The 24,104-nt window shown below is 53.2% G+C and overlaps 1 protein-coding gene across 9 annotated transcripts in view; it reads left to right on the top strand.

Annotated features, from left to right (window-relative positions):
• Positions 1-24,104, top strand: part of Hspg2 (heparan sulfate proteoglycan 2) — a 101,450-nt gene that overhangs the window by 8,620 nt on the left and 68,726 nt on the right. The window lies entirely within an intron of this gene.

The raw sequence follows: 24,104 nt of genomic DNA, 5'->3' as shown, positions 1-24,104 counted from the left end.
GCCTTCTGCCTTCCTGTGACCCTGGAGCCAGAAGAGCAGAGCCCCAGAATTCCCAGATAGGTCAGCCCCTTCTCTGACCCGGATCGCCTAGGTCACTAGCCTGTGTTTTGTAGTTGTCCACACCTTCGCCATTAAAGCTATCACCCTCAGGAGCAGCCTGGTGCAGGGCCTTTTCTTTCTGGCCATCCTCTCATTCTGCTCTCCCTGCTGTCTGTGGCCCTGCACTGTCTCCTCTCAGAGGAGCAAACTGAGACAGAGTGTCCCAGCATCCACTTAGTCTGTAGCACCCCTGAGAATGGAGCCCAGGTCCTCTGACTCCCCAGTTTTCATTCTCTCCTTGATAGGTCAAGTGTAATGATTCTAGAGGGGGTAGGTAGTCTGGGAGTGCTGCCTGGAGGAGGGGAGCAGGCCCCGCTTAGCAAAGTATTTGAGCAAGGTGCATATTTGCCACCTGGGTCCAGCTGACTTCTGCTTCTCAAATTTGGTTATTTCCCTCCTTCCCCCGACTTCCATCTCAGCCCTGGTAAGCTCCCCAGGCTGAGGTATGTGACTCCCACCAGCATGGAGCACCGTGCATACTTGTCAGCCAGGTCCAAGCTCCCCATTGGGCTTCTTCAGTCTGGTGAGTAAAGCCAGCCTGTGTACAATCGGTACTGAAAGACTGAATGAGCCAGGCAGTAGTGGTACCTGCCCTTAATCCCAGCACTTGGGAGGCAGAGGCAAGAGGATCTCTGTGAGTTCGAGGCCAGCCTGGTCTACAAGAGCTAGTTCCAGGACAGGCTCCAAAGCTACAAAGAAACCCTGTCTCAAAAAACCAAAAAGAAAAAGGAAAAGAAAAGAAAAGAAAGAAAGTTGACTGATAAATGATATACCATGTGGAGACACACTTAGAATATAGATGAGTCCCTAACTGTCACTCAGACAACTGCTCATTTATTTAGTCATCCATCTAACGTTCTGAACATTGTTGGGAGTATACCACATTTCCCAGATAAGGAGTAGTTTCAAAAACAATGACCTGCCTGAGATTCCAGAGCCAAAGGCTAGGACTAGCATCACCGCCTCCTGGAAGGACTTGAAGGCTGGGTTCCTGCTCAGCAGCAGCCTTAGGCCTGGGGCAGGACACCACCCTGAGTGCAGCCCAGCTCAGAAGTTCTTCATCCCAGTAAGTCGTCAGGCAAGGAAGAGACCACTTTGGTACCTGTTGTCAGGATAGCCTTCCTGGAGGAAGTGGCTCTGAAAGCAGGGCGGATTTGGATGTGCTTAGGGAAGAGGAAGTCCCCTCAGCCCCCCTCAGCCCCCCTCAGCCTGGATCCTATTGTCCCCATTGTATTGGAAGTGCAGGAACTGGAAGGAAGGACCCTTGTCTACTGCTAGAGTTGTTAAAGCTGGGGGGAAGAATGAGAGGAAGTCCCCAAGATAGCTGAGGGTGACACCTACCTCAGCATCCCCCCACCTAGCCAGACAAGTAGGCAAGAGGTCGAGGCCTGGCTTCCGCTAGGCCACAGCCGCGCTTCATCCTTTTCGCTGAGACTACATTTTCCTGCTCTCGCAGTGGGCAGTGGGCCATGTTCTTGCTCCTTGGTCCTCCGCCAGCCTATGGCGGAGTAAAGGACTCGAGCTTCTCCCAGGAGTTAGCGGTAAAATGTTCTCAAGCCCAGGATAGCCCCCTGGAATACCCTCTTGGCTGTCGTATCCTCCTTTCTTAATGCTACTAGTCTGTAGGTGCTGAGCCTTGAAACAAACGAGGGGCTGGGACTGCTCTCTGTCATTCTTAGACATCCTAAGACATCCTTGAACCTGTCCCATCCATCCATATGTCAGTCCTGTGATGATCTGGCCCCTGACCTCCATGTCCTGTGGGTTTCTGATGCTGGGCAAAGAGTCATAGTCACTGTTAGTGTCTGGCAGTTAAGCACTGGACGAAGCCTCAAGAGTGCCAGAAATCTGGGCTACTCGGGGCCAACCTTAGATTCTTGGAACCTAATCTCCAGATGCAAAATGGAACCATTCATTCATTTGTTCTACAAAACTTCCTTAAGTGCCCTCTCTATGACACGCCCGCATCCTGAGCACGTGTCCTGAGCGTGGCTAAAGGAGCTGCCAGTGCCCTGGATAGAGGGGCAGAGAGAAGAGACTGCCCCAAGGAAGCCTGGAGGAGTCTTCCTCTCTCAAGTCTGTCCCAGCTCCCCTTTGCTACACACTAACTGCCAGCTTCTGCATCCCTATTTCCCAACAGTGAGCTGGCGGGAGGAGGGGGTCTGGGATTGCTAAGGCAGAGGAGAAGATTCTAGAAAGGATAGGAGTGTGCTGGTTCGTTCTGAGTCTCAGGATAGGAAGAATAAAGGGCTGTTTATACAGAGTCTGGGCATTTCCATCTAGGGTAATGGGAAAAGGCTCTCAGACCTCAGGTTGGGCTTAGACTAGGTGATATGAAGGAGGCTCGGTGTGGTGATGCATACCTATAGTTCCAGTACTCTGGAGGCTGAGGCAGGAGGATCTCAGGTTCCGGGGCAGTCTGGACTATCTAGACAGGCCATGTCTTCAAAACCAACACAACAGCTGGGGATGGTGGCACATGCCTGTAATCCCAGAAGATCAAGGAATTCAAGGCTAGCCTGGCTAGATGAGACCCTGTCTTTAGTAGTCTCCTTCTCCCCCACACCCCCAGACAGTTTCTCTGTGTAGCCTTGGCTGTTCTGGAACTCTCTCCTAATTCAGGCTGGCCTAATTCAGAGAACCACCTGCCTTTGCCTCCTGGAGTGCTGGGATTAAAGGTGTGCATCTCTCCTACCCCTGCCTTTAAAGACCACCCTGCCCTTAAAAGAATGGAAAGAAGGGGAGAGAGAGGAGATTAGAGCTCCCACCAGCCCCTCCACTTTTCTCGTTCACTTTTCCTAGATGGGGGGAGCAGAGGTGAGTTCTAGCCTGGAACTGGGGTGTGAAAATGCCAGGAAAGGGTTAAGTGGGCCTGGGAAGGGGAGGGAACCAGGACACTGGGATAGGAATGTTCATGATAAGATCAAAGCCTGCTGCCTGCGGGGCCTCACCTCTGTTTCACCTGAGCAGTTGTGGGGAATTCTTTAGGCTGGAGGGCCTGACCTCCCAGGGGAGGAGGATGGGGGCTGGGGTGTGTGGGGGGTCCTACCTTCCTACTGGTTACACTCCAGGAGGCCAGACTCACAGCTTCCCAGTCCCTCTGCTCTCTCTCCCACCTCTGCAGTTCTCCCCATGCCCCCCTGAGGCCCACTCCTTGCCCTGGAGATGCCAGAAGCTCCAGGAACCACCTGTACCTGGCACCTAAGGTGTGGGAGCCCTGTCTCCAGCAGCCCATCCCTGGTCGCCTGTCTCAGCCCTCTGAGCCTGGGCAGGGATCTGAGCCTAGATCACTTAAACCAGAAATAGTATCAGGCTGAAGTATGCCACTCAGTCCAGAAAAGAGCCCCAGGACCCTTTGCATTAGAGGGTGGCTTCCCCCACCCCCAAGTTCTACGTGTTGTACTTTGAGTCTGTGTCATGGGAAAGCAGGCAGGGCACTGAGTCTCATTCCAGCTCTAACGTGGTGCTGTTGCCCTTGGGCTGGTAGGTTAACCTCTCTGAACCTCGCCTATCAGGTTGACTGGTAATTGCTCTTTTGCGGGGGTTTGACCTTGTATATAAATCACTTTCAGCCAGAGCAAGGCATTTGTTCACATCTAACAGGAGCTGTTACTTTACACTTTTCCTGTTTCCTAGTCCTAGGTGTTGTGGGGTTTACATTCCTTTACTTTGGGGGAAGCTTCAAGCCCCAGGTCACTCCTCCTTCCTGAGAGATTTGTGTTGATACCCTCCAGACACCTGCTGGCCAGCCTGCTCTGGTGATGGACTGCAGGTAAAACATGAGTCTTAATTGGCTAGTGACCTGGTGCCCCAGGCCTCACTGACCTAGATGTGTGCCTGCAGGACGTCCCACACCCGGACTGGGAGGAACTGGCCTCACTTTTCTAGCCTGTTCTGCTTTGGTTAATGATCGGCTGCAGCGGAGTGCCCGCCCTCCCAGCTCCCTAACCACTATGTCAGCGGCCTGGGTGTTCCCTGCTTTAATGTGGCAGTCCTGATCTGGGACCCTGGGGTGGAGAAGGGGACCCTGAGTCACAGCTTATTCTCCTGGGAGCTTAGGGCCATAATATCAGGGTGAACTGTGGTTAGTGTCTATGTGAGCATACCCGAGAATATTATCCGAGGCAAACAGGCTGCTTCTAACATTGAAGCCTGCCTGCTCCTCTCAAGGCCCACTTTCTACAGGTGGTTCCCCGTGGGAGGTTTGGGACAATGAGGTTTGGCTCCCTACTCCCTCCTGCCTGTTCGGTGCTGTGTGACCTTGGGTAAGTCCCCTCCCTGTCTGGAGTGCACACTTTATCTCCAAGAAGGGAGGGCTCACCCCTGCTCTGTAAGTGCCGGAAGTATTTAGGTTATAATTAATAGCTGGGGAATGGAAGCAGCTACCCACTACTGTTGTAGGGCTTGCACTTAGGAGAAAGTGAAAGTTGAATCCCAGTGGGGTAATCAGGGCAACGCCACCCAGGCACACACGTAAGCGTAAGCCTGAGGGCTTAGGAGGAGGAGGGAGGATGGGAACATAAGAGGAGCTTGCATGAATGAAGAAGGGCAGGTAAGAGCTGGGAATGTCATGCTCGCCGAGTGTGCGCAAAGCCCTGGGTTCAATCCCCAGCCTTTCGTGAGCCGGGCATGATGGCGCTGCCTGCCATCCTGGCACTCTCACTGTGATCCTGGCCCTCGGACAGCTTCCAGTGTCGCTCTTCCTACTAAGTGCCCACCCCTCACTTCTTGCCCTGGCAGGTGCTGAAGGGAGGTAGAGGCAAGAGGATTATAAATTGAACATCATCCTCAGATGACCAGCTACCCAGAAAGCTTGAGGTTCTCCTGGGCAAGATGAAATTTGGTTTAAAATAAAAAAAAAAAGCGGGATGGGGGCCAGGTAGGGGTGGGGCTGGAGCCCACCTCAGCCTTCCAGCCTGCTCACTCCTGAGCTGGGTCCCGGGGCTGGAAGAGAGCAGACTACTTATTCTAGGGCTATTAGGGCATTTCCCCATCCTGGCAACTGCTATTTTGAGAGCCCCGGGGAGCAGGGACGCTGGTTAAATTAGGCAATGCGGCTCCAGGAGGAATGTGTGAGGAGCCTGGCCGCTGGGGCCGCAGGGATAGCACAAGGCGTGTCACGCTCCACAAAATGACACCGCAGTTTGGACCTCTTTATAAGGCGATGGAGGGGAACCCACGGCCGAGGGGTGGGGGCAATGCCATGGCCTCTTTCGGCTGGCCTGGAGAGGAGCAAGGTTGAGGGCTGGCCTCCACAGCTTCTTGCTTGTGGCTGCTGCCTGACGTGGGTGGGGTTTGGGGTGGTATGATGCGTGGGAAGGATGGATGGGCAGTCTTGGCCTTGAATCCTGCTTCTGCCTCTCTCTAGCCTTAGGCTCCCAAGCAGGCCACTGGCGCTCGTGGCCCAGTGAAAGAAGCTCTTTGTGGAGAGCACAGTGTAGTCTGAGCCCTTTGTGGGCTTGTGATTGATTGCAGGGGTGGCTCCTGTCGCTGCAGGGTGGACCTCACCTGGGAGATCTTTAGGAATGTGACCTCAGCCCCAGCCCCAGCTCAGGCCTACTAATCTAAGATGAACAGACCCAAGGTTCCCAAGTGCTGTGGGAAGCCCTGCTTTGCTGGCCATCCTGTTTCATCTTGGAAAACATCCGGTGGCGGAGGAATGGTCAGATGCTATGGCAGGGACAACCAGTCACACTCTCCTTTGGTCTACCTGGGGGCTGGGGTTCTGAGGGATGGGGAGTCAGAGCGTTGGCAGAAGCAGCTCCTGAGGCCACAGGACACTCTCCTTCACTCCCAGGCTTGATGCCCCCAGATACGGGTGTCCCCGAATCACTTCCAGCATACACTCCTGTCTCAGAAAAGGAACATCATGCTGCTGTGGCCTGTATGGTGGCCGAGCCTTCTCTTATAGGAAGGAAGGAGGAGGAAGGAGAGCCAGAGGGGCCTTGGTTAACCTTATTCCTGTGTCCTCCTCCCCTCACTGCTGTGTCCCAGACTAAGTGTGCCCAGCAAAAAGTATTTGAGGCCCAGTGGGGGTAGGATCCTGTTTCTCCCAAATCTGTCACCTCTTTATACAGAAAATGAGCCAAGCTGACCTTTATTTATGTAGCTAATTGGCACTCTCTTTTCTTGACTTAGATTTTCTGTCTTGGGGGTTGGGGATGCAGCTCAGATGATAGAGTACCTACCTAGCATGCATCAGGCCCTGGGTTCAATCCCCAGCATTGCATAAATCAGACATAGTGGTGCGTTACTGTACTGCTAGGACTGCCCAGAGTTTGAGGCCATCCTGCGGTACAAAGGAGAGAATAAAGGAAGAAAAAGAACGAAGAAACTACCTATATATAAACTACCTATATATCTGTCTATTTTAAATATATATGTTTGAGGGCTGGCAAGGTGGCTGAGTGGTAAGGACACTTGCTGCCAAGCCTGATGCCATGACCTGAGTTTGATCTCTGGAACCCACATGGTGGAAAGAAAGAACCAACTCCTGAAAGTTGTCCTCTGACTTCTGCAAGCCTGCCATAGCATGCAACTCGCACATCGGTGAACACATATATACACATACACACACGGTAAATAAATGCCATAAAAATCATCATATAGGGCTGGAGAGATGGCTCAGCAGTTAAGAGCATTGCCTGCTCTTCCAAAGGTCCTGAGTTCAATTCCCAGCAACCACATGGTGGCTCGCAGCCATCTGTAATGAGGCCTGGTGCCCTCTTCTGGCCTGCTGACAGAATACTGTATACATAATAAACAAATAAATAAATATTTTTTAAAAAATCATCATATCAAGTTAGGCAGTGGTGGTGCACGCCTTTAGTCACAGCACTTGGGAGACAGGCAGGTGGATCTCTGTGAGTTTGAGGCCAGTCCTCCTCCTCCTCCTCCCCCTCTTCCTCCTCCTCCTCTTCTTCCTCCTCCTCTTCCTCCTCCTTCTTCTTTTCTTCAAGATTTATTTATTTATTAGGTATACAGTGTTCTGCTGGTACGTATGCTTCACACCAAAAGAGGGCGCCAGGTCTCATTATAGATGGTTGTGAGCCACCATGTGGTTGCTGGAAATTGAACTCAGGACCTCTGGAAGAGCAGCCAGTCAGCCTGGTCTACAAAGAGAGTTCCAGGACAGCCAGAGCTGTTACACAGAGAAGCCCTGTCTCAAAAAAAAAAAAAAAATGTGCACACATGCAGACACACAGACACATACACATGTAATAAAAAATACCCCCCAAAACCAAAAAACTTATATCTGTCCCCAAGGGACTTTGGCTCCAAATGAAAGCAACTCAAATGACTGTAATTAGGACCCAATCTCTCTCACTGTAATGTAGAAATTAAGGCTCACAGAAGTTTGAGAGAGAAAGGTGGCTTTGGTCAGAGATCTCAAAGTAGAGACTGCAGCTGAGCTGGCCTTGGATGATGGACATGTCAGAGAGGGCATCAGAACACCCCACGAGGAAGGAACCACACACACAAAGGCTTAATGGCCCTGTGTTCCTCAGAGTGGGTACCATCCAGTTCTGTGGTCCACATGGGAGCTAGGGTGATGCAAGAGGACACACAGCTCCCTGTTCTTGCAAGGAAAAAGTCCCCATATCCATAGGGACTTGGGCCCTCACCAGCTGGGATATTCCGTCATCTTTCTGCCCTTTCTTCATGTCAGAAAAATCAAAGCCCTTTTACAAATGGCCGCCGGGACTTCTGGTCTCTGCGTGATAACCCTTGTAGCTGGCAGAATTGGGATGGAAAGCAAAGGGACTTGATATCTTGATTAACGAGGTGGCCTTATCTCCCGCACATGTATGATTTCCGTTAGACTTGCCCAGTGCCGCCGACAATACTCGTGGGTGGGGAGCGCTGGGTTGGGGCCAGGCACGCATTCCCATCTCCTCTGCGACTTGCCAGCTACATAGCTTTGACCTCGGGCAAAGCCTCGGTTTCCTCCTCTGTGGATGGAGGCTGTGATGGCGCCGTCGGACTTGTCTGTGGTAGCCAAGAGCCTTATGGCGGTTTAAGAAAAAATGAAGTTTAGTGACGGAATGTTCAAGATTTTAAAGTCCACAGTGCCTCTGCTCACTTGCTTAGTGACAAGTCCTCAGTAGTCAAATGTGGCACGTGTTCCCTTAGCTGGTTGGTGCAGGAGCAGGACCCTGTCATCTTGGCACTAAACAGTTGGGTCGGATGTATTCTAGGGAGTACTGTGTGCCTTCAGCAAGGAGCTGCCCAGGTCATCTTCTCTACACTTCTCTGTCCCATTTGGTGCCACCCAGGTCTCAAATGGAGCCACACTAGACTGTTCTTGTTATGCCGGGCTAAACACAATGTTCACAGCGGCTATGGTCAAGTCCTTTCATCCTTCCCCTTGGTATGTCATCATAACGATAGCGAATCTGTGACTGTCCATCACCATCCCTTGACACTCCACTTCTTTGCGCCTGGCTCTGCTGCTCTCTTTGTCCAGCTGCTGGCATCTGGACCCTCTATCACAGCCTCTGAGATTCTCACTGCTGGCTCCCAGAGGGGGAGGGAGGGAGACTTCTGCTGTGTGTCCTGAGCTCCCAGCAGGGGTGCCGACTGCCTGGGCCCCTCAACAGGGTGGATGGTTTGTTGTGACGGGGGCAGTGGGCATCCTGCCCGCTCCAGCGCTCCAGTGCTCCTAAACCTGGGCGCCAAGCGTGCTGTTTGCATTTGGCCAGGCTTTGTGCTGGCCTGCTGCCCACAAGGGCCGCTCTGCTCTGGCACCCTGGTAACAAAGGCTGCTCTGGAGTGTGGAGAACTAAGCCTGGGCTGAGTCCTGGAGCTGAGAGACATGTCTACCACTTGTGGCGAGATCCTGGGTGCTGAGTGGGGACAAGGCCCAGGCAGACATAGGCAGGGTTGTGGACCTTTAGGAACCAGGCTAGAGATCACCACCCTGGACAATTCAGGTGAGCATGGTCTCTATTTCACACCTGTACCTGCTGGGGAGGGGCTTTGGTCTAGGGTAGTGGAAAAGCTGAGGTTCAGCTTTTTGTTTTTGCGTCTGATGTCCAGCCCCTCATCTTTCCCCCCTTCTGGCTATTCCTCAATCCCACAGGAGATAAAAGGACCAGACATGCTGGTCCATGAGGAGAGAGGATGTGAGACTTGACAAGAAGAGACATCTTAACAGAGCCCCAGGCTGGCCTGGGCGGAAACCAGAGATCTGATTCCATTGCCTTCTGCACACTTCATCCATTCTGCCCCTCCCCGCCAGAGAACTAAGGACACCTATACCCGAGCACTTCTCTGGGGGAGGAAGTGGAGTCCTGGCCCCTCCACATTCTCAGGAGAATGAGGGGTGGTGAGAACACCCAGCTCCCAGGGCTGTTGTAGATGACCCAACCCTTAAGAGTTTCCAGAACATTCTTAGGGTTGATGCACCTCTGCTCTTCCTCACGGCAGGCACCCAATCCTCCTGTTCTCTCGTGGCCCTCCCTTGCAGGCATGACTATCAGCCTCCATCCAGTCCCTCTGCTTGCTCACCCTGCCACTTTCCTTCTCTTGCCGTCTCACAGACATGTTTCAGGGTATTTTATGGTCTCTCACCGCAACTGGTGTCAGCTCCCCAAGGGCTGAGGCATGTGCCACCCTTCCCTGCTTCTCTCCCAGAGTTACCCTGTTTGGTTCCTCGGCATGCTAGCCCACTGGCCCTAGCCTCTTGTGCTTTGAACTCATCGATAAAAATGAAACAGAGATCTCAGCAGGGACCATTGCGGCCTCTGAATCTGATGTAGAGTGAAAAGGGCTGTGGTGACAGCCTCACTGTCACCCACCTGGTATGTGATAGAACCAGACTGCTTGGTTCAGCCCCAGAACTCATACCGTGCTGTCCTGTGTACTGGGCTAACAAATCAAGGCCTTCACCCCCAACTGGGGCCTCAGAAGCCACTTGTAACTGGACCTAACAGACTAGGTTTAGGGGTGATGTCCATCTCCTTGGATCCCCCTTTCTGCCTTCTCTCCTGGGACTGGCTCATTATAGCAGGGATTTCTGACTTAGAACAGTAGTTGCCCTGTGGTCCCAAGGCTAGGACAGGGAGTAAAGAGTAGGCCCAGGTCCCCAGTGCCCCTGCGGTGTTTAGGGGCAGGTGGACAGGACGCTCTTTCCCCCTCCCCTGGCAGCAGACATTCCTAGTCAGAGGTGACAGGCAGCAGGGAGATTTACTATTTCCGGTAACCAGAGTCCCCGGCAGTGTAGCTCTCCCTGCCAAGGACGCGCACCTCTTGCTTGCTAGCCATTCCTACCATTCTGGGCTGGCCTGTCTGGGGCTGGATGGATGCTGAAGGGACCATTTATGGTCCCAGAGGTTCAAACCTGGTGGGACTCAGGTCCCATCTCACCCCCACCCGCAGCCACAGTACTCCCCAAACCCTCCTCCCAGCCTTGGGGAGTTCCTGTCCCCAAGAAGAGAAGAAGTGGCTATGGAAGGTGATAGGTTCTGTGTTAGCAACCAGAAAGCCTGGGCCCTGGGTCATCCTCCCAAAGCATGTGCCTGACAGGCCCTTTCTCTCCAGAGCCGGGTCTCCTTGCACCCAGATTTGCCCTGAACCGCTGCCATGGGGCTTTCAAAATAAGAAAATTAGGCTCAAGTGTTGTGTCCTAGCAGCCAACAGTGTTGAGATGGCATTTGACCAGGCCCTCCCACCTTTGCTGGTCCCACTCACCATGCTTACTAACCCTCTCTGTGCCTCTCTGTCCCTTCTGGTAAATGAAGGGTACCCGCTCAGGTGATCCCTTCCAGCCCTTGGTGGCCTAGGTTCTGAGAAATAGAGGCTCAGAGAGGTCAAGTGAATTTCCCAGCTAACTGCCCAGCTAGTGTCCAGTGCCCAGTGGTGGGACGTGGCACGTAGCTGTTACACACTTCCTAGGATGACTTCCAATGTGTTAATAGAGCACACTAAATGCCCTAGTCTTTCCCTAGAAGTACTAGCATGCTGCAGTGATTTGAACACCTCTGTGTCCAAACTACATTTCCCAAGCTGCCTCCAGCATCCGGAAGTAGCCCAGAGAGCCTTTGTACTACAATTTCTTGAGTTTTTGCCTTGGAAAATATGGTCAGTGTTAATTATGGGTGTGTAAGGGTTCAGAGGAGAGAGAGGCGTGTGGGCTACAGCCGACTGGGGTTGGAGAGCTGAGGGAGTCCTGAGGTAGGCCAAGTTCACAGTTGCTAAGAAGGACCCCCGAAAAGTACCCACAAAGGGCAAAGGGGACTGTGGGCAGAAAAGTCAATAGGGCCTCCAGGCCATGTTCCACCCGCAGACTTTTGCTCCAACCCTCCACCCTTTGCCAGACTCCCCGAGAATTAGGTGAAGGGCTGGGGGTAGATGGGGTAACCAGCCTGGCATCCTAGCCAGTGGGACAGCTAGGCCCTTGGGACTTGGGCAGTGGCTGCCCGAGAACTGAGATAACCCCAGCCAGCTAGTACTGCCTCCTCCTCCTCTGCTTGCTGTGGGGCCCTTGGCCCCAAAGCCCCAGCAGCTGTCAGCCGGGAAGGGTGACAGAGGAGGGCCAGAGGTGACTTCCCAGGCTGCTCTTCTCCTTCAGCTGGGACCGAGCCCAGCACTGTCATCAGGGGCAGTACTTGTTCCCGAGTCCACACCCTCCTCCTCTGCTTCCCACTGTCTTTAGCCCGGCCTCTGGAAGAGGTTGGGACACATGGGAGGGGGCACAGTCACATCCTTTAGTTCCTTTGATCTCACTAAAGATCTGAAGACGCCGAGTTGAACGTCCTGTTTTTATACAAGAGGAAACAGATTCAGAGAGGCCAAGTGACTTGCTGAAAGTCACAGAGCTCCATCGTAGTTAACCTCTGACTTCTGGCCCCCAGTTCAGTGTCCTCTTCTCCTATCTTTAAGGCGCACTCATGCAAGGTGACAGAAGCTTCACAGTTTCACAGTCCCATTCCCAGCTTGGCCACTCAGGCACTCAGGCACGCTGATGGATCATTCCAGATGGGACTTCCATGTTCTTACTTCTAAGGTCTGATGACAGTAGTATCAGCCTCTTGGAATTGAGCCAATTAAATGAGAGAATGAGTTTACAGTGGTACTTAGCCCAGGCTCACCCACAGAGCTCATAGGAGCAGGCAGCATGGTCATCATAGCGTGCTCACCATTTGTACGCTCCACAGGGGTTCCAGACACATCCTACAAACATTTGTACCGCTCGGTAAATATTTGGCACCTACTGTGTGCTAGGTGCTGGAAGAAAGAACAGTGAAAAACTGACCAAATTCCCCCAACTCAATGCCCGCTTTTGCCCCAGTCTTCTTGGAATGAATGGAAAGACATGCCTTCATGTTAACCGCAGAAGCCTCTGGCCAGCTCTGCAAATATGTGGGTATTGTGATCCACACACATGAGGGCGGCAGATGAGAGCTCTCAGACCCAGAGATCATGGGCGAATGGCTGCTCAGGGCCTAGAACTCTGCTTTCTGGAGGGTCTGTGTCTTGCTACTGCTGCTGAGCGTGAGAGACACTTAACGCTCAATTCCCCAGGGCCCCAGCCTGAGATCATTGGAAGCGCTAGGGCTTGCTGCCATTGAGGTCTGGGCAGCGACAAAGTTCAGGAAGGTCTTGTGGAGGGCAAAGCTTCTTGTTCCCCAGGGAGGAGGCCCAGCCAGGTCTTTAAATACTCCATGATACCCAGAATAGCCCCCATTGTCTCGGCCCAAGGTTGAGGCAGAGAGAGAGAGAGAGAGAGAGAGAGAGAGAGAGAGAGAGAGAGAGAGAGAGAGCGAGAGAGAGCTCGCAGAGCCTAGCTGATCCTGAGGGAGGCTGGGCTTGGAGGTGGGGGCGAGAGGTCCAGGATGTTTCCCTATATGGTGTTTCTATGTTTCTGCTAATACTTTCCCCTTTGCCTCCTGCAGGAAGGCCTGGGAAGGGCTGGGTAGCAGCATGAGTAACATCAGTGCTGCCAAAGAGGGAGCCAGTGGGTGGGGACTCCCAGGGAGGCCTGCGTGCCTGGGGTAACGTGCCCTTTTGTGTACCAGGGATATGTGCATTGACTTACCAGGGCCCTCCTGTGGGCAGGCCTAGCCCAGTCCCCGCCCAGGGCCTCCTGGCACCTTTGCCAGCTCTGGCTGTTTTGCGTACTGGGTACATTTAGGTTTGTGGACTGATGGGTGATCCTACCCAGACCAATGATGCTGGGATGAGGTGTGGGGAGGGCACTCTCTCCACTCCGTCCTTGCCACCCTGATCCCCGGAGCCTGTCTCTGGCCTCAGCCCCAGAGGGTCTCAGTCAGAGGACTGTGAGGGATGTCAGCTCCACAGACAAGGCGGAGTTCACCAGAGCAGCCTCTTCCTAGGAGCGACCCTACTCACTGGATCAGGAATATTTGTGTTCCTTTTAAGAAACAGGACATGGAATCCTGGACGGCTTGGATTTCTTACTCCCCACAGACCACTGGAAAGCCTGAGATTTGGCCCTGACTGACCAGCGTATCGTCAGTCAGGCTTGTCTGTCTGCCCACCCCTGGCTTCTGATGGATGTGTATTTTATTTATTTTCTCTTGCTGTTGTGCATTCACTTTGCAGGCTCCCTGGAGCAGGAAGAGTAGGGAGACCCCAGTCCAACTAACTCCTATGACCTGGCTTGTCCTGACTTTGCCATCACCCCCAGTAGTCGGCCCCCCTTTTGCTGAGGCTGGGATTTTAGAAACCTAAGGATTTGGGGTTTCAGTGTGCTAACGCTACAAAGCCAGAAGGAAACTCAGAGCACATGGAAGCTGGTTCCCTCTGGAGCTGGAGTTTCAGGCAGCTGCCCGATGTTGGTACTGGGAACCAGGCTCAGGACCTTCTCTGCAAGGGCAGTGGGGAGTTTGCGGGGAAGCAAGGTTCCAACTTACACACATTTGGTAACTGGGAATTTGGTGATCTCTTCCCTCATGAGGTGGGGAGACAGGCTGGAAGCGGGGGCAGGGGCAGGGTGCCTGGCTCCATTTTCTTACACCAAGCTTTTCCAGTTACATTTTGTCTGCATAGTCCTTAGTCAGATCCTGCCCCGGGGCTGCTGTGCCCTGGCATGGACATTTGTTGGGAGGAAACAGGGCTCCTGCTCATTTCCATTACAGTAGCGATGGGCCTGGGCCGCTGCTGTTTCCTCCCTGTCCGGGAAGCAGATGAGGAAATCCTAGGGCAGGGATGCTGGCCTCCTTGGCCCAGGATCCAGCTGCCATTCAGCCTGTTTTTTCCTGTGGTAGATGCCCATAGCGACCATATTGAAAAGCTCATGGAAGCCTGGCTGCCTGGCTGTCTTGAATAAGGCCCTAGAGAGAGAAAGTTCTGGCTCTACCCATCTCTGAGGCCTCTGCCTGTTCCTTGGGACTCTTCAGAGACTGTAGTAATCACTTGCCCTTCAGAGGTGGGCATCCAGCAGGAAAGTCCAGGCACTGGGGTAAAGAGATGCCAGGAGGTGGGACTAGATGTGGAGTTCCTTCTAGGCTTGTACCCAGGGGTCCTGGGTTCAAGTTTCAGGTCTTACAACTCTGTCACTATGGGCAAGTTGACTCTCTCTGAGCCTCAGGTTCTTCACTGGTAAACCCCAGCGAAGGCTTTTTGTTTGTTTGTTTTAAGATTTATTGCTGGGGCTGGAGAGATGACTCAGCGGTTAAGAGCACATTCTGCTCTTCCAGATGGTCCCAGTTCAGTTTCCAGCACCCATATTGGGTAGCTGACAACCACCTCTAACTCCAGCTCCTTCTGCTGACCTCCCTGGGCTTCTGCACACACACAAAATATATCAACATAAAATAAAAAATATGAGTCTTGCCTAGTCTACAGAGCTAGTTTCAGCACAGCCAGGGCTGTTACACAGAGAAACTGTCTGGAGACACCCTCCTCAATTTAAAAAGAAAAAGAAAACATTTTTAAGATTTATTTTCATTATTTTTAATTATGTGTATGAGGATGTGCACACGAGTGCAGGTGCTGGGTGCGGGTGTGTACCAAAGGCTCTAATTCCGTCTCTTAAATTGGAGTTTTAGTCCAGAATGGGTGCTGGGGCTCGAACTCAGGTCCTCTCCAAGATCAAAATGCTTTCCTAACCACACAGCCATCTCTACAGTGCACCCCAACCCCCATCCGTTCTTGAATTTAACAAATATGATGAGCACCTGCCATGGACAGAGTATTAGTGTAACAGCTGCAGGGCACGTGGGCAGAGGCCCTGCCTGGGTAAAGCCTTCTAGTGGAGTGGAGGGAGGACAGGTAAATGTGCCAACAGAACGAGTGTCCGGTGAGGGCCAGGAGGAGGGGGAGGGAGTACGAGGGAGCTAGCATGGATTCCAGACCTGGAGTGTAGCCTGTACAGGTCTCTAAAAGGTGACATTTGAGCAGAGACTGGGCAAAGAGAGGGCTGACTTAGAGAATGCGTTGGAGTAGGGATCAAGGCTGAGAACGCCGCAAGTGCCAAGGCCCTGGGGTAGTGGGAAGGGGCTAGGTGTTTTTGGAGACTATCGAGAAGGCAATGTAGCTGAAAGAGAGAGAAAGGAACAGAGGAGGTTGGCAGGTATGTGTGTGTATGTCTGTCCATCCGTCTGTCTGTTCATCTGTCCACCAGTTGCCATAGTGAGGCTACTTTTTCTTCTCACCCTTTGATAGTCTGAAGGCAGCAAGAAGACTTGGTACAATAGGTTTAGGGGGTAGGCATTGTCATTATTGGTGTCCTATTTCAACGGGAGTTGGGGGGACAGCCCCAGCCTCATTAGAGAAATCTACAGGTGTGGACAGGCCCAACCAGATGGGACTGGCCTAAAATTCCTACAGACAGGCCAGTGCCCCACAGCAGCAGGGCTGCCAGGAGCCAGAGAACCTGAGATGTAAGGCAGGCCGGGGACAGGAGGTGTCACGTGAACACTGAAAGCCTTTGGCACCGACTGTGCTTGGCAGACAGTGTCCAGCCCCCAGGGAACCCACCACCACCCTTGACTGTACCTGACCTAAGGGTGGGGTAGGAACACTTCCCAAAGGGATTCCTGTGTGCTCCCTGGAGCTGGACAATAACTGCCCCGGCCTCCAGGAGGGTGCTGTTCTTGGGGTGTGTTTGGGAGTACAGGCTCTGTGGGGAGTGAGAGCCTTCAGGGTCCACAGCGCCACTGAGGGTCAAACACTGGAAGTGGGAAAGTGCCCAGCGTTGTTTCCCTGGTGCCCTCTACCACACATGCCCTCTGCACTGCTCCCTCCTGCCCCCGGCATGCCACAGGCCCTCCTCCTCTGAACCTGTATGCCCTCCTACATCCAGCATCACATGCCCCTGCTCCACTTCCACTCAGGCAAAACTTCTCAAGACCAGCTCCCTCTCTGTTCCCTGGCTAAGCGAGGGACCTCTCTGTGTACCCCCAGCCTCTATCCTTCCCCCGTAGCCCTTCTCATGCGACGTTCTCTTCACTGGGTGACCAGTCTGGACCCCACAGAGTTCAGAGAGCTCATGTAGTCCATCCAGGCTGGCCTCAGACTCACTACATAACTGAGGATAGCCTTGAACTCCTGGTCCTTCTGCTTCTGCCCCCTAGGTGTTGGGATTGCAGTCGCACACCACCACACCCAGTTTATGGCTTTGCATGAAGCCTAGGGCTTTGTGAAAGCTGGGCAGGTAAAATACCCTGCCTGCTAAGCCACGGCCCCAACCCTGGTTTCTGATGGTTTTGAGGCAGGGTCTCCCTGTGCATCCCACTGGCCTGAAATTTACTATGTAGATCAGGCTGGCCTCTAACTCCCAGCAACCCTCCTGCCTTTATTTCCCCAGTGCTGAGATTATAGGTCTACACTGGCACACCTGGTTTGCTTCACCCCTCTATCTGGGCCCAGCAGAACAGAACTCAGGAAGTGGAGGTCAAAGAGACGTGAATTCCGTCTTAATGGGCAGGTCTGGCTGGTGGTATGCTGTACTTTGAGCATTCAAAGATGGAGAAACCAGAACCTCCCGTCTAGAATGTGGCCTGCTGGCCTGAAATCAAGGTGTCTGACTGAGTGCGGGGTCTGGCTCTCCCTACCTCACTTCCAAGTCTCCCAGTATGCAGAGATCTCATGCTTTCTCATATCCTGTCTAATCAGAAGCCATTGGGCATTGACGCCAGGCCAGCTATATATGAGGGATGCTGAGGCAGAGAGCCCCTCAGGGCCTCCTGGGGTAAGGCTAGCCAGCTGCCAAGTTGACTGCCCACGCTTCTTCATGAGCCCTAGATTCCACTTGCTAGCCAAGCAAGGTAGCGTATATCTGTCTGTGGTCCCCGTACTCTGCAGGCTGAGGCAGGAGGATCACCACAGGTCTTAGTTCAGCCTGGGTTCAACAGTTTCTGGCTAGCCAGAGGTCTGTAATGAGACTGAGTCCAAAAAACCAGAGATAAAATGATTTTAAAGAGCAAAGCACAATAACAATAAAAGTCGCCACCTTCCTGATGTAGATAGCAACCAAAGTGGGCCGGTGTGAGCCCTGTGCTTGGATGACTGGGACCCCCTGAAGCTGCCATAAGGGAAAGGAGCCAGAGGAAGGTGCTGCTTAAAGCCACATCATAAAGCTTCCAGCCCCAACCAACTTGCTGTCCCTTGGCTTGTGCCAAAAGGCCTAATGGTCCTCCGGGTTTCCTAGTGCCCACCCCCACCTGGAATGCAGCCTTTTCAGATTCCTGGCCTGGGAGATCAGGTGACAGAGGTCAAGCAGGGGTCTCCTGACCCCTGCTTCTGAGCTAGTAGGGGCAGGCAGGTAAGCCTAGAGCCCTGGATTTCAAATGTAGTTCTCATTGGCTGTGTGACCTTGGCAGGTGGCTTTACCTCTCTGTGCGTGGCTTCCATACTTGTTATGGATTTGAGTGCTAATCACCCCATGAGGACCTTAGGCTGGCACCCGGTGCACAACGGCATTCAGAGTGTCCACCCTTGGCCTCCCTTGAGGGAGCGAATTCTTCCCAGCTGAGTGGCTGGCAAAGGTCCTGCTTGCCGCCTTGAGGGCCCAAGTGTGAGAAGCTGGCAGGCCTCCCGAGCGGCACGGGCACATGGGCCTGCCAGAAGAGGCACAGCCACCTCTTTTCCGGCCCGTCGCCCCTCTCAGACTGCCAGGGGATTAAAGGCCTTTGGGCCTTTGTGTTGTGCTTTCCCGCCCCTGGCAGTTTGCACGGCAAACTGCTGCCCCAACAGATTCCTTCCCCTCTGCAGTCTGTTGCCCTCGACAGGACACTGGGCAATGGGGGGAGGGGGCGCCTTGGCCCTGTCCAAAGACCTGGACTGGAGTGGAGGAGGTTGTGTTTGATGGGGTCTTCCTAGGCACCTGCGTCATGGCAGAGCAGTCAAGGTTTAGGGCTGTGGCCTGTGGACCATGGGAGAAGGAGGCAAGTGGTCAAACCCACCCCCACTGTCTCGGCTTGGGATTCTGATGAGGTGAGCTCACTCCAGCCCCAGATGCCTGGAGCCCTGCCCTGGGCAGCCATAGCCACCCTGGGGACTGCTTGGAGGGGGAGGGGCTCAGAACTTCCTGGCCAGCTGTGGGGGCAGAGGGGGCTCAGTTCCAGACCTGGACCATGAAGACAGAGGCTGGGAGCTGGCCACCAAGGCATGTGAAGAATGTCTCCAGAGAACCCCTGGCAGCCTTCGGAGTTGGCAGGTAGCTGGAAGAGAAACCCAGTTAGCGCTGTGGCTCACCCCAGCCTAGGCCCTACCGTTCCACCAGCCTCTCTCATTCCACACCAAGAGGTAATCCCGGGCCTGAACTCACAACCCACCTTCTGCAAGCATCACCCACCCGTCAGGCACACCCACCCTCTCCTCCACCCTGACCTCCATTTTTAACACGTGCTGGACAGCTGCTCTCCGCACCGCACCTGCCTGATTCCAGGTACACAGATTCCCCTCTCTGAGCGTCAGTCTCCGCACGCATCAGATGGAAATAAGTTCACAGTGGCACGGACACTCTTGGGGTTGGAGGTAGTTTGGCCTCTAGAAATATTTCGTTCTGAGAAAGGAGACCCAACCCACTCACCAGCTGTGACATCTGCAGTGGGACCTGGAGCCGCGCCCCACCATCAGACATGACTACTGCTGTCAAAATCACGTAGCTCAACTGGTTTCAGTGTCTGAAGCTTTACAACCCAGCACTTGGGAGGCAGAGGCGGGAAAGCTTTGTAAATCTAAGGCCAGCCTGGTCTCCTCGGGCATCCCAGACTAGCCAGGGCTAGACGATGAGACCATGTCTGAAAGACAAAAACAAAAACATACTGGGCACAGTGTCTTATTCCTGTAAAACCAACATTGTGGGGCTGGAGGCAGGAGGATGATGACTCAAAGCCATTCTTATCTGTATAGTGAGGAGGGTTTAGGCCAGCCTGAGCTGCGCAGTAAAACCCTGTTTCTAGAAACAGCAGGAGGAACTTTTAGGAATTCTTAGGTTTTCCCTGTTTGTGGGTACAGAATGGTGTCCCTGTAACATCAGGTCTGTGGGGTTGTTGTGAGGATAGGTGCTTGGTCTACATGGTGTGTGGGAAAGGCTTGACCTGAGAAAACCTCCGTGAAGTCTGACTGTGTGTGTGTGTGTATGAACTCAGGGCCTCATGTTTGATCAATGAGCATTTTCCCCCCTGGGTAACCTCCCTGGCTCCTCGGGCTCTTATTGTCTCTCTCACTGCTGTCACCAACTTTGATCTGAGCGATCTTGTGTAAGCTTTGAACGGTGCACCCGTGTGTATCTGTGCCCCTATGTTCCGGGCCTTGTCTAGCTTTTTTATTTTGTTTTGTTTTGTTTTCCCAAGACAGGGTTTTTCTGTGTAGCCCTGGCTGTCCTGGAACTCACTTCTGTAGACCATGCTGGCCTTGAACTCACAGAGATCTGCCTGCCTCTGCCTCCTGAGTGCTGGGATTAAAGGCATGCGCCACCACTGCTGACTTCCTTGTCTAATTTTCATGCCTTATATGTCTTTTCACTCTGAGAGCATCCTAGTCAGCCTTGACTCCCTCTGTAGCCTCATGGAGACTAGAAAGAGTGGCCTAGTTTCTGTCCCTTCTTTCCTTGTCCCTCTGGACCTAAAGGTATCTCCATGTGACCCTTGTCCTCACCAGGAAAGCCTAGTCACGCACCCATTATTTGAGAGTGGTACCTTGTGCCACCTGTCTGGGTTCAGAGAATAACTGCCACTGGGTACCACCCTGCCTATATCCTTGCCTCAAGTAGTTGTTCCTAGCATGTTAGAACAGACTTTGGCCTAGGCCTGCATGAGTCATACCCCCTCACCCCCGCCCATGCTATCCCCCAGCAGCCTACAGGTCTGGAAAATCCCCCTCTCAGTTTGGCTCCTTCCTTACTGGCTCAGATCTCCCCCCAGCCCTGCCTGAGTGCTCCCGTTCCTCTGGGAGGAAGCAGGGCTCCCGCATGGCCGGAGACAGGCTACAGGACAGGAAGCCTGGGTTCTATTTCTGCCTCTGACCTTGGAGCTACCCATGGTGGACCTCCTTAGGACTTAAGGAACACACTGGGCAAGCCCAGACTGCTGTCAGCCCAGCACCCACTCTGGGCCATTCAGGTTGGGGATGGAGTCTAAGGGGCATCCTGGTACTGCTGTCTGCTTTGTCCTTCCAGCCTCCGTGAAGTCAAGCTCAGTGCTTCAGCCTTGTCTGGCTAGCACAGATCTTGGAGCAGAGGTTAACCCCACTGTGACTGGGCAAGATCTTCCCCCACAGGCCTCGATTATGTCTGTGTGAGGGCCACATCCCATTGCCCCACTACCTCAGCGGATCTTTGTGAGCTGTCTTTCTCCGGGTGAAGTGAAGAGAGGGGCTCTTGAGAGGGAGTCCTGGGGTCCTCAGCATTCAGTGGTGAAAGCCCAGGTCTGGGAGCCAGGCCACCCCAGGTCTGGGAGCCAGGCCACCAGATCTCCAACTCCTCCAGTTAAATCCGTCTTCCTCTGTCCCATCCAGGCATTGCTGGTGTGCAGGGGACTAGGCTGGCCAGATCTGAGTCCCTTCTACCACCAGGTGTCCAGCCCTACTCTGCTTTTTCCAGAGCCTCTTTCTCTCTGGCTCCGTCTCTCCTCCCAGATGTGAAACACAGCTGCTTTGAGATGGACAGCTTTTTGCAAATGAAGTCTCTGCCCCTGTCTGCTTTGTCTCTCACTGAGGGCCCTGGCTGCCCTTGGGCTCTCAGATCCTGGGGAGGGAGCTATAAGCAAGAGCAGCTGGCATGTACAACCTGGGTGTCTGGAGCTGGGGGACTTCTGACTCAGTGCCCTGCACTCTTGGCCTTCCTGCAGATGTGTGTTTCTGACATGTTTTTCCCTGTTGAATCGCACTTCGCTATTTCCTGTCCAGTTCCAGGCTGTCCTCCCCCACCCCCTTCCTCCCTACGAAAAGCTCTGGACCTCGCTTAGGGTTTCCTTTCCAGACAACAGTGTCTGAGTAGGGCCAGGAATCCGCACCTCATGTTTCGCCCCCACAGCCTTGCTCACATGGGCATTGGAAGGGTGTTGTGCACGATGACGCAGTGACTCTTCTTATCTGCAGAGGACCCGGGGAGATGTCCTCTCCCAAACCTCCTGTGCCCCAAACCGGTGCCCCGCACAAACCCTAGCCTCTTAGTCCCTTCGCATCACTCAAGGCCTGCTCAAGACTCACCCTCCAGCCACCGCTACTCCCAGGTGGGGAAGGAGACAGAGCCTCTGGTCCTGTTTTTGAGTGCGACTGTCAGAGTCCCCTGGGCCTACACAGCTCTGTCAGGCCTGGGATGAGAAACTGCCTCCAGCTCTGAGAAGGGGACAGGAAGCCATTGTTTTTCCGCCAGCCCTGGAGGGTGTTTCTGTTTGTTTTGTTTTGTGTTTTGGTGATGGTGATACTTGGGACCAAACCCAGAGGGCCTTGCTCGTATGAGCTTTATAACTGAACTCCTGAGATGTACCCTAGCCTTTTTAAAAATTTGTTTATTTATTTACTTATTTTTGGTTTTTTTGAGACAGGTTTCTCTGTGTAATAGTCCTAGCTGTCCTGGAACTCACTTTGTAGACTAGGCTGGCTTCAAACTCACAGAGATCTGCCCACTTCTGCCTCCCGACTGCTGGGGTAAAAGGCATGTGCCACTTAGCTGACATTGTTTTTTTCAAGATACCATCTTAATAAGGCTTAGGCTGGCCTTGAACTCATGACCTTCTTGCTTTGACCTCTTGAGTGTTAGTATTACAGGCACGTGTCACCATGTTCAGCTACTGGTCCTGATTTTCTGAAGCCACATACCTGTATGCGTAGGGACACAGACCACAAGTTCTTTGGCTACCACACTGGGCAAGGATGAGCCCTTACCTGGTGGGGAGAGAAGGATCAGGTGGTGGCATGGCTCTCTGGCTGTGAGGATAGAATAGTAGGCCATACCAGGGTGTCGGGTGGAGGCAGTGCAACTCAGCAGCCCGGCAAACACAAAGCAGCTTAGTGATGCTCAGTCCCTGAACCCAGGAGTCCCCAGCCTGGGGATGGGGGTGGGGGGAAGAGACACACATAGGTCGGTGGGTTGGGTCATAGCTGTGATCTCACTCATGTGTTCAAGGATTGCTTGTGTTTTCTGAGAAAATGGAGCTGAGCCAGGCACGGCTCTGTCTTCGGGTTGCTTCTGTCTAGTGGTGGTACAGATGACTGCAGTGTGAGTCTACCAGGACCCAGGACATGGCCGGGGTAGAGGTGGCCGTGAAAGACAAGGAGTCTGGATATCTCTCTAGAACTTTCTTTTTTGTCTTCCTTGTGACGCCCAGGTGACTCAGGGTAAAATGGGCTTGCTTCAAGCTTACAGGTCATTAATACATGTGAGCCTGACACATACGCTGGAACCTTCTCTCCAAAATATCTTGAGTTCCTTCTGACCCACTTGTCTAGTCTACAGCCCAGGGAAATTGCTGATCTGTCCTTTCGTCGCTAGTGGGGCACCCTTTCCTACCTCAGGTCCCCATAAGTGGACACATGGTCCCCGGGTCTTTCGTTATCTACTGGTCTGTCACTTTACACAGGAACGGAAAGTTGTTCTAATTGAGAGGCACAGCCATCACGTGTGTGTGTGTGTGTGTGTGTGTGGTGTGTGTGTGTGGTGTGTGTGCGTGTGTGTGTGTGTGTGGTGTGTGTGCGTGTGTGTGTGTGTGGTGTGTGTGTGTGTGTGGTGTGTGTGGGGGTGGTGTGTGTGGGGGTGTGTGTGTGTGTGGTGTGTGGGGTGTGTGTGTGTGGGTGTGTGTGTGGTGTGTGGGGGTGTGTGTGGGGTGTGTGTGTGTGTGTGTGTGGTGTGTGTGTGTGTGTGGTGTGTGTGTGGTGTGTGGTGTGTGTGTGGTGTGTGGTGTGTGTGTGGTGTGTGTGTGTGTGTGTGTGGTGTGTGTGTGTGTGTGTGTGGTGTGTGTGGTGTGTGGTGTGTGTGTGTGTGTGTGTGTGTGTGTGTGTGTGTTTAGACAAGGTCCTAGGTAACTCAGCCTGACTTCTATCACGCTATGCAGCCAAGGTTGACCTTGAACTCCTGATTCTCCTGCTCCTACCTGCTAAATTGAGATTATAGGTGTGAGCCACCACACCTGGCTAACCATGCTTTTTTGTTACTGGGCACTTAGAGGGATGATGGCTAAGAGAGATAGATGTAGAGGGTAATAAAATTTGGTCCAAAAGCAGGGGAGGAAGGACATTGTGGCAGAGGGCCCTGTGGTATCAGGCATGGGTAATGTGGACAGTATGGAATTGCAGTTTTTGCTTAGCTTGGGCCTCACTACCTGGCGTAGCTATTTGGGTTTCACAGGGAACTGAGTTCTTTCTGTCCAGTCCTGGCTGCTTAGGCACTGCTGAGCCCCGGTAGTGCCTGAGGCCCTTTCACTTGAGATTCTGGACTGTTCTAGGGCCATTGACTACTGTATTCCTGTGCCTGGGGCCTCTCAGCCTTTGGGCTCCCTGAGTGGGTAGTTTTCCCCTCTGTTACCTGGACAACGCCTTTGAAAACATCTTGATATTTACTGTCCCGGTGGATGCAGGCATTCACTGTTCATTGC

Source organism: Myodes glareolus, chromosome 6 (genome assembly GCF_982192425.1).
Source record: "Myodes glareolus chromosome 6, mMyoGla1.1, whole genome shotgun sequence".
Lineage (NCBI taxonomy): Eukaryota > Metazoa > Chordata > Mammalia > Rodentia > Cricetidae > Myodes > Myodes glareolus.
The sequence above is the reverse complement of the archived record's forward strand: the minus strand, read 5'-3'. Positions and strand labels throughout refer to the sequence as shown.